General features: G+C 32.6%; 1 protein-coding gene across 2 annotated transcripts in view; it reads left to right on the top strand.

Annotated features, from left to right (window-relative positions):
• The first annotated feature begins 1,030 nt into the window (after window positions 1-1,030).
• Window positions 1,031-10,947, top strand: part of LOC106873107 (uncharacterized) — a 127,781-nt gene continuing 117,864 nt past the window's right edge. For both annotated transcript variants that reach the window (XM_052971462.2, XM_052971458.2), the window contains exon 1: window positions 1,031-2,645. The gene's annotated coding sequence lies outside the window, so the exon portion shown is untranslated. The remainder of the gene's footprint in view (window positions 2,646-10,947) is intronic.

The raw sequence follows: 10,947 nt of genomic DNA on the forward strand, positions 1-10,947 counted from the left end.
AAATTTGAAACTAATATATAAAATCTGTACACCATTTCAAACAATCTTTACATATGAACACACATATACACGTATGTATGTATGCATGTATGTTTGTATGTATGCATGTATTATGTATGTATGTATTATGTATGTATGTATGTATGTATGCATGTATGTATAATGCGGCCAACTGGCAACATCTAGATTGGCAAAGACTAGATTGCTTTGCAGAATTCGTTCAGACTCTTTGCACTCTGAGTTCAAATCGCACCGGAATCAACATTGCTTCTCGTTCTTTCTGGACTTATGGTTCTCTGACTCTTTTCTTTTCTATGTCTCTTTCTCTCCTTCTGTAAGAAATCGACTGTCGACAAATATGCTGAAAACTGGACTCTAACAAATCTAAAAACGCGTAAGGTACACCACGTATCATAGTGGTGCACTTACGTTGCTTTTAAAGAGTGAAGAGGCCATACATGTGCGTATGCAGATATATACATATATATATTTACACGCAGACACACACACACACACACACACACACACACGTATATATATATACATACATATATATATATATATATATATATATATATATATATATATATATATATATATATATATATAAAAGGCATATAAATATAAATATATAGTTAGACATAGATATATATTGCATATAAATATATATATATATATATATATATATATATATATATATATATATATATATATATATATATATATATATATATATATATACATATATATATTTATATATATAATGCAAATGAATATATATCTTTGTATATGTGTGTATGTTTATATATATATATATGTGTGTGTGTGTGTGTGTGAGTGTGTGTGTGTGTGTGTGTGTGTGTGTGTGTGTGTGTGTGTGTATCGTTGATTTAATACGTTCACATGGATACTACTAATTTACAAATTACATAATATAATATAATAAAGAGTCTACAATTTAAACTATGATGGTCTCGACATTTTATAAAAGTAGGTTGGAGCAACGACGGCTACCTTTATAATGCGATTTAAATTCTCGCTTTTAATGATAACTCATGCTATTTTCTCTACTTCGGCTACTGTAGTTCTGCTGTCGCTGTTCCTGCTGTCGTCATCGCTGCTGCCACCGCCAACGCAGTCAACCTAATTAAGTGGACTAGGATTGCAGGAAATCGATATCGCGGTTTCCAACATCTGCAACCCTGTTCATTATAAACAAACTGTTGATTCTTTACAAAAGCGTATTTTAATTTTTATTGTCGTTTTTTTAAATTTTTTGCACTCACAATCTTCTCCTTGATCTGTAGCTATCTACTTTACTGTTACAATCTATCAGTCTTTTCATATTTTATTCCTTTCTAAGATATTTCTTATACTTCACATACTTTTAGCATTCAATGCACTTTCTATATTTGCCATTTAACTGATATTCTTTATCTATATTTCTCTTTTTACTTTCTTTGTATGATCTGTCTTCCCTTCACTTTCTACATATTGTTTATTTCACGTGGAACAGCAGTTCAATAATAGCTGGATATTTTTGGATCTTGAAAAAAAAAAGGAAATATTAATAAGAAAACTTGCGCAGGAATATAACATATTTATGAAAAAAATGCTAAAGTGAACGAGTCGCTTGAAGATGGACTTATACTGAACTAGAGAAAGAGTTTAAAGTACCAGGACTAAGGAAGGTGGAAGTGGTGGCGGTGATGGCAGAAAGTGTGAAACAGTATGATCATTATTTTTTAGTATGAAAAAAATCTACCTCACACTAAATCTTCATTGGAATTTTTAAAGCTAGGTGAGAAAAAGAAAAAGATAAAAAAATATTTGACATTTACAGCGGGGAACTTGGCTGAAGGTTTCGTTATCACATCAACGTCGTTGTTGACGTTATCATTATTAACACAACCATCATCCTCGTCATCATCATCATCATCATCATCATCATCATCATCATCATCATCATCATCATCATCATCATCATCATCATCGACATTATTATCATCATCATCGTCATCATTCACTTGATTTCAAACAATTCTTTTCCCTATCCATTTCTTTATAATTAATCATTGCCACTCTACATTAGAATAATCAATATGATTATCTAACATCTTCCCATTTGTCATATATGATTTAATTTAAATATTAGCCTTTTAAAGATGTTTTAAATAACAGCCCACACCGTTATGTTTGTTTTAAAGTTATTTGAACGGTTTTCTAACTGAAGACAATTACTTTTTCAGCACCTACCTCATATTTCTTCCAAGTTGCTCTTTCTTCCTCGATATTTTTGATATGTTCATACTGTAAGAATACGAACTCTTGTTCAGAGTGCTTTATGTAGAAGAAAGTTAACACTGCACAAAAAGTTATTTAAATTATAACAGACGCTGTGCTGATTAAAACTAACTGAAGTAGACTGTAATATATACAGAATTTTTACTTCATGAAATAAAATTCCAGACGAAACAACTATCGCACAATTTGGAATAAATTTTCCTATATTTTATTTATTTATTTCATTTTTTTTTTCATTTTTTGCTTCATTCCACAATTCACATGGATTAAAATTCCAGGAAGCAAAAACAATTTTCAGATATCTTTCCGGAGAAAACTGCCAGTCGTTGAATTTGATACAGGTAATAAGTTTACTCAATTATATTCGCTTGAGTGGAATCTTGAAAATATTTTCAACTATAACACTTTTAAGGTTTCTTTTTCTCCTTCGATAAGTCTTCTTTTTTGTGCAACTAAATATTTTCCGACAATGTATGTCTTATTGATCTTGGTAAATATTTCATTTAAACATTATGAGTATAATAATTTCTTCAGAAAAATGTAATTCCATTATAAGAATAACAAACTAGAAACAAACATAACTTTCCATTCCATTTTATTCTTAAATAAAGAAGTCACTAGATTTTTCACAATGTTTTGAATATATATTAACTGTTTGATCTTCTAATTTAAATAACATTTCCATATTTATATCTTTGGAAAGAACGGGTATGAAAAGTATAAAGCAAAACATCATATGTTACTGAGTAGCGTAAATGAAAATTATTTCATTTTTTTTTTTTTGTAGCAACAAATTTGTAGCAACAAATTTGAAACAAAAGTTGTGTTATGTAGAATGAGATATAAATTTACGCAATTATTTCGGTCTATATCTTTGTTTGCAAAAGATTTGACACACATAACGTAAGGTGACGGGATATGCATTACCAGGCATTTGTTTTCTTCTAAGAGATGCTTATATCAGATTTCGGTAATCTCTCCGACTGGATATAGATATTGATTTCGAGAAATAATCTATCTATCTATCTATCTATCTATCTATCTATCTATCTATCTATCTATCTATCTATCTATCTATCCCTCTATCAACATGTCTTCCACCTACCTATCCATCTATCTGTCTATCTGTTTGTCTATTTATCTACCTATTTCTTTTTTTATCCACATACATATCTGTCGATCTGTCCGTGTGTCTATTTGTCATTGTAGTATGTGAGTACAGGCAAAAACATGGACACACACCTGCACACACTCGCCTACACACGTAAAAACTAACACATAAGCTCGAGCATATATGCAACATTGTATACTTCAGCGTGCGTGTTTTGTGTGCGTTAGTCCCACTCACCGCTTTAAAACAGGTGTTGGAATATGCGGGTCGTTTCTTAGCGGTCTAAAATAAAACAGAAATGCTATTTGATCCCGTTTTGTAGGATAAGCACACACAAACACACACACACACACACACACACACACACACACACACACACACACACACACACACACACACACACACACACACATATTTAATCATGCATTTATATATTCAAACCATCATAAAATTATATATGTATATATGATATACGATCCAGGGATCGATGTGTAGGAAAAAAAGTTAGCTTCAAGCACTCCGTAGTAGATATAAAAAACAACAATAATGGTTTATTGAATCGGAAGGTTGTGGAATTTTTTCGTATCAAAGTACGTTAAACTGAAAGAAAGTTCTCTTTTTATTTCACGGTAGGCAACCAAAGTTGCCGGGTGTGCGAATAAGAATATACGAGTAAAGGAATGGGGTAGGTAAGATCCGAGCTGGCAGAAACGTTAGCACGCCGGGCAAAATGCTTAGTGATATTTCGTCTGCTGTTACGCTCTGAGTTCAAATTCCGCCGAGGTTGACTTTGCCTTTCATCCTTTCGGGGTCGATAAACTAAGTACCAGTTACGCACTGGGGTCGATATAATCGACTTAATACCTTTGTCTGTCCTTGTGGGCAATAGAGAAATAAGAAATAAGATCCGGGCTACATATATTTCATAGCGAACGTTAGAAGTAGTAAATATCCAAACGAGAGTAGCCTGCGGTGTACACCTCGCTTGGATATTTACCACTTCTGAGGTTCCACTCGCTATGAAACATATGTAGCCCGGATCTTATCGACTCCATTCCTTAACTCTTGTGTGTGTATATATATATATATATATATGTGTGTGTGTGTGTGTGTGTGTGTGTGTGTGTGTGTGTGTGCGTGCTTGTAAAGGAAGAAGAAGAAAATGGAGATTGTGAAGTTAATAAGAGTTTATTAACAACAAATCGAACATCATCGTCTACAGCTTTTTCAGTTATACACAGTGAATTAATTAAATATTAAGTTCATATTTCTCAACATAATATCTTCGGAGGGAACAAAAAATATATCAATAGATGACTGAACCCGGAGCCATGTGGTTGGAAAGCAAGCTTCTTACCACATATTTATATATTTATATATATATATATATATATATATATATACACACACCTGCAAATGCATGTAGGTTTATGTGTATATGTATATAAACATAAGTATACATACCTCTGTGTGTGTGTACACATCGTCGCGTGTGCGGGCCCCTTGTATTAAATCAACTGAAAGTTAGATTTGCGACTGTAGGTCTTTGAAGCGCTGCTGTCTCAGATATGTTAATACCATATACTAATATATGTATCTATACGTTTGCATAATTATATCTACCTTTCTCTCTCTATCTCTCTTTGCATATATATATATATATATATATATATATGTGTGTGTGTGTGTGTGTGTGTGTGTATGCATGTATATATATATATATATATATATATATATATATATATATATATATATATACATCATATAAATAATATATATATGCATATATACATACAAACGTACGTATATACATATATATGCATATATACATACATATATATATGTATATATATATATATATATATATATATATATATATATATATATATATATATATATATATATGTGTGTGTATATATATATATATATATATATATATATATATATATATATATATATATATGTGTGTGTATATATATATATATGTATATACACACACATATATATATATATATATATATATATATATATATATATATATATGTATGTATGTATGTATGTGTGTATATATACATATATATATATATATATATATATATATATATATATATATATATATATATATATATATATATATATATATATATATATATATATATATATATATATGCATATATGGGTACAGGACGCCGCAAAACGTAAACAACATGAAATACGAAAACAAAGTTAGATACGCAGACAACGAGAGAAACAAATGGAAAACAAGACAAATAACATTAAGAACGACTCTTCATCAGTTGTCGGCATCCCATCTACTCTTCATTTCGAGCATTGAACGATACATATACACACACACACACACACACATATACGTATATATATATATATATATATATATATATATATATATATATATATATATATATATATATATACATACACATTTATATGTATGTTTATGTATATTTATATACACCATATATATATACATATATGTATGTGTGAGAGAGAGTCTGTCCGTGCGTGCAAGTGTGTGTATTTGTGCATTTTAAAGTAGATAAAAAGTTCATGCCTGATAACAGAGCTTTGACTCAACATGTTTGCATCTATGTTAGTATATATAGCCCATAAATAATGCAGTTTTTTCAATTGCGTAAACTAAAAATCGGAGGGAGATGTGATAAACTACATGCATCAACTTGCTATAAAAGCAGATAGTAATTTTACCCCTTACTTATTCTCTGTACAAGTTTTGAAGAGTGCAGTTCGATTTTAACAGTTATTTTTTCAAAGCTGTAATAGAAGTAATAAAGTATCATATTCGGCATATTTTGTTTTATGAGTTCAATAAAGGAAACAACGCAAAGGAAAATTCGAGGAATATTAATACAGTATATGAGGAACGGACAATAAATGTAAGCCAGTGTCGATGGCGTTTCCAGAAATTCCGAGCCGGATTCTACAGCCTAGAGGACGAGTCTCGTCTGGAAGATCTGTAGAACTCGACGAAGACGTCCTGCAAATCCTGGTGGAACAGAATCCCATCGTAACTGGTGAGGGACTAGCAGAGAAGCTCGGATTTGCTCATTCAACTATTCATCGACACCTGCGGAAAAGTCAGCAAACTGGGTTAGTAGGTTCCTCACAAACTTGCCAAGTCTAATCGCGCGCAGAGAGTGAATGTGTGCTCCTCTTTGCTCTCACATCTCACAAATGAACCTTTTTTGGATCGAATAGTGACTGGTGACGAGAAATGGGTTCTCTATAAAAATGTCAAGCGCCGAAGACAGTGGCTAGGGAAAGGAGAAACACCGGCACCCCAGGCTAAAGAACCTCTTCACCAACGTAAGATGTTGTTATCTGTTTGATGGGACATGAAAGGTTTAGTCCACTTTGAGCTTTTAAACCCAAACCAAACGATAACAAAGGAGATCTACTGCGAGCAGTTTTGGCAGCTAAAATCAGCGCTAGAAGAAAAACTATCTTTCGTTTCAAGACGAAAATTGTTCTTCTATCAGGATAATGCTCGGCCATATACAGCGAAGATGACATTCCAAAGGCTGGGGCAATTTGAATGGGAAACGACGCCCCACCAACCATATTAGCCGGACATTGCCCCATCTGATTGTCATTTGTTCCGCAGTCATCAAAATCATTTGGACGGAAAAAATATGAATTCTGTAGACGAGGTCAGAACAGTACTGGAGGAGTATTTTTCGTCGCGCACAAATGAATTTTGGAAGAGGAGCCTTGCAAGTCTACTAGATAGATGGAAGAGCATTGTAGAAAAGGAAGGAGAGTACATTTTAGATTAAAACAGAATCTGTTTATCTTCATTTTGAAAAATAAAAGTATAAAAAAAACACATTATTTATGGGATTACCCCGGTCCCCAGTACGGCCGCAGCCTCATGGCTGAAACATGGAAGAATAAAAGAATGAAAGAATATATATATATATATATATATATATTCTGACTGAAACAAGTAAAAGAGTAAAAAGAGCATGTATGTATATATATATATATATATATATATATATATATACATATATAATATATATATATATATATATATATATATATATATATATATATATATATATATATATATATATATATATATATATATTATATATGTATATATATATATATATATATATATATATATATATATATATATATATATACATACATACTCTTTTTACTCTTTTACTTGTTTCAGTCATTTGACTGCGGCCATGCTGGAGAACCGCCTTTAGTCGAGCAAATCGATCCCAGGACTTATCCTTTGTAAGCCTAGTATTTATTCTATCGGTCTCTTTTTGCCGAACCGCTAAGTTACGGGGACGTAAACACACCAGCATCGGTTGTCAAGCGATGTTGGGGGTGGGACAAACACAGACACACAAACACACACATATATATATATATATATATATATATATATATATATACATATACATATATACGACGGGGTTCCGTCTACCAAATCCACTCACAAGGCTTTGGTCGGCCCGAGGCTATAGTAGAAGACACTTGCCCAAGGTGCCACGCAATGGGACTGAACCCGGTACCATGTGGTCGGTAAGCAAGCTACTTACTACACAGCCACAGGGGTTTGGCCAAACTAATTGAAACACGTTAAAATTTCAAACAAACCTATTTTGATATGGGGCACGAGCGCCTTTGGCAATAATTACAGCTTGAATTCCACAAGCTATGGACTCGTACAAAGTTTGAATTGTTTTGTCCATTCTTCGGCTAAAACTGTCTCCAGTTCTTGTAGTAATGATGGTGGAGGATATCGACTTCTTACTTGTTTTTCTAAAATGCACCCTAAATGTTCAATAATATTGAGATATGGGGACTGTGATGGCCAGATAAGATGTCCAACAACACTAGAAGGTTCCTCGTGCCATTCAGTAGCAACTTTAGCTGTGTGAATTAATGCATTATCATCCTGAAAGATTGCGTTTTCCTCCGGAAACAGTTCCGCAACCATAGGATGAATTTGATCAGATAAAATTCTTAAATAGTCTTGACTATTAATTCTGCCATGAAGGGATACCATTGGACCGGCGGATTTCCAAGATATAGCCCCCGAGATCATCACAGATCTTCCTCCATGTTTAGCAGTTGGAAGAAGGTAGTCTGGGTCAAATGCTTCTTTTGGCTGTGTCCACACATATACTTGACCGGTGGTCGGAAATAAGCTAAAGGATGACTCGTCCGAAAAAAATAACATTCTTCTACTGCGCTAGGGACCAATTCTGTAGGTTTTACCCCACTCTAAATGCTTTGCAACGTCTGTTTTTGAAAGTAGTGGTTTTCTAATTGCAGCCCTCCGTAAAATCCGGCTTTGTGCAGCTCCCGGCGAACAGTCTTTGTTGAAACTGTGTTCTCAATGTGGCCATTAAGCACTGCAGTAATTTTGGGAGCTCTACTTTTGTGATCCTTTCTAACAATTCGCGTAAGAGACCGACGGTCTCTATCTGAAAGTTTTGGTTTTCTTCCGGAGTTTTGTTTCGACGAGGAGGTTTTTCTCTCTTTCTCAAAGGCTGTCATTACTTTCGAGACAGTACTTCTTGGTACACCAAACATTTCGTCTGTTTTCGTTACGCTAGCGCCTGCCATACGAGCACCAACAATTTGACCTCTTTGAAAGTCTGATAGATCTGTCATTTTAATGAATTTTAATTACCTTTTTCTGATGATATCTGAAAAGAAACATCAATTTTAGCAAAACATATTAAGCAACACTAAAAATAAATTTAAAAAAGCATAAAAGTAAACAAAATACAAAATTTTGACAGTTTTATAGATATTTCAAAGTTATGATGCTATGACGCTAGGTGTTTCCATTATTGTGTCCAACCCCTGTATGTGTGTGTGTGTGTGTGTGTGTGTGTGTGTGTGTGTGTGTGTGTGTGTGTGTGTTTGTGTGTGTGTGTGTGTACGTATATATATATATATATATATATATATATATATATATATATATATATATATATATATATATATATAAACGATATATGAGTATATGCATATATATGTACATGTATGTATATACGTTCATCCACATGTACATATAGATACATAACTGGGTACATGACGTGGCAAAAGAACAAGGACAAAAGTGGTAAACAAGGTGCAACAAACAAGCAGGCCACATAGAAACATCCCCTTCATACACGTATATTAATAGATATATGTATACTGCGTCGCATAACTTTAACTATATTAATAGATAGATAGATAGATAGATAGATAGATAGATAGATAGATAGATAAATAAATAGATAGATAGATAGATAGATAGATAGATAGATAGATAGATAGATAGATAGATAGATAGATAGATAGATAGATAGATATAACATATATCCGTTTAGTTTAGTTCGGGCAAAAGTCTCGTAATGCGCTCTTAAAAGATTCTCTACTACTTGTTGTCGGGTACCAACTGTTAATTCTACCTCACAGAGTAATCCGATAGTATGGTTATACACGTGATAGCTCTTTCAGATTACAGTAAATATAATAATAACAATGATAACTTGTGGATGGAAATTTCTAAGCTCTATTAACTTATATAATATATGCTTTAATGCATATATATATATATATATATATATATAATTGCTAAACAAGACGTCAAACATTAAAGCAAGGCAGACATCTCAAGTCATATTCAATATTATTACAGGAAGAAATTCAAAATCTTACAGTTGTTTATGGGATATTCCATCAGCAGAGACAAATTGGGGGAAAAAAATATGGAAAATGAGAATGCTATTTATCGATAACATGATAACATAGAGGAAGGGAGTAAAAGAATAAGGAGATGGAAAGAGAGAAGAAAATAGAAGCATAAAAGTTCATAGTTCAACTTTCCGAAGTTATAGAAACTAAAGCATGAGTAATTAGCTGCAATCCTGTGTATATCCATGAGTATAAGTCTTTAGATGCAATCCTGCGTATATCCATGAGTGTAAGTCTTTAGATGCAATCCTGCGTATATCCATGTGGGTTAAAGTCCTTATATAGTAGACATTCCAAGAAAAAGACGCAAACATATCAGCGTTCAATATTCTTTTCCCGAATTTGTCTCTGATGACGGAATATCCCATACTCGAGGATATCCCAGAAACAGTTGTAAGATTTTGAATTTCTTCCTGTAATAATATTGTATATGACTTGCTTTGGCTTCATGTTTGACATTCTGCTTAACAATTATATATCTGCTGCATCGGAAAGCTGCAATGGCTCCGTAACTACCGTCTCGGCTATAACTCTGGAGCCACAGTAATCCGTTGCAGCACTTACCTAGCGTACCTAAACGTTTAGATCACCTGTGAACTAAACCGCCACACTTTGTATATATATATATATATATATATATATATATATATATATATATATATATATATATATATATATATGAGTGTACGAACGACATAAAGAGTCACTCTACTCATGTAGGTACTACATATATTAGTATTTAAAATAGTTTGATGCTGTCTCATCAAAACAAT

The sequence above is a fragment of the Octopus bimaculoides genome, chromosome 1 (assembly GCF_046866305.1).
Source record: "Octopus bimaculoides isolate indiv1 chromosome 1, ASM4686630v1, whole genome shotgun sequence".
Taxonomy (NCBI): domain Eukaryota; kingdom Metazoa; phylum Mollusca; class Cephalopoda; order Octopoda; family Octopodidae; genus Octopus; species Octopus bimaculoides.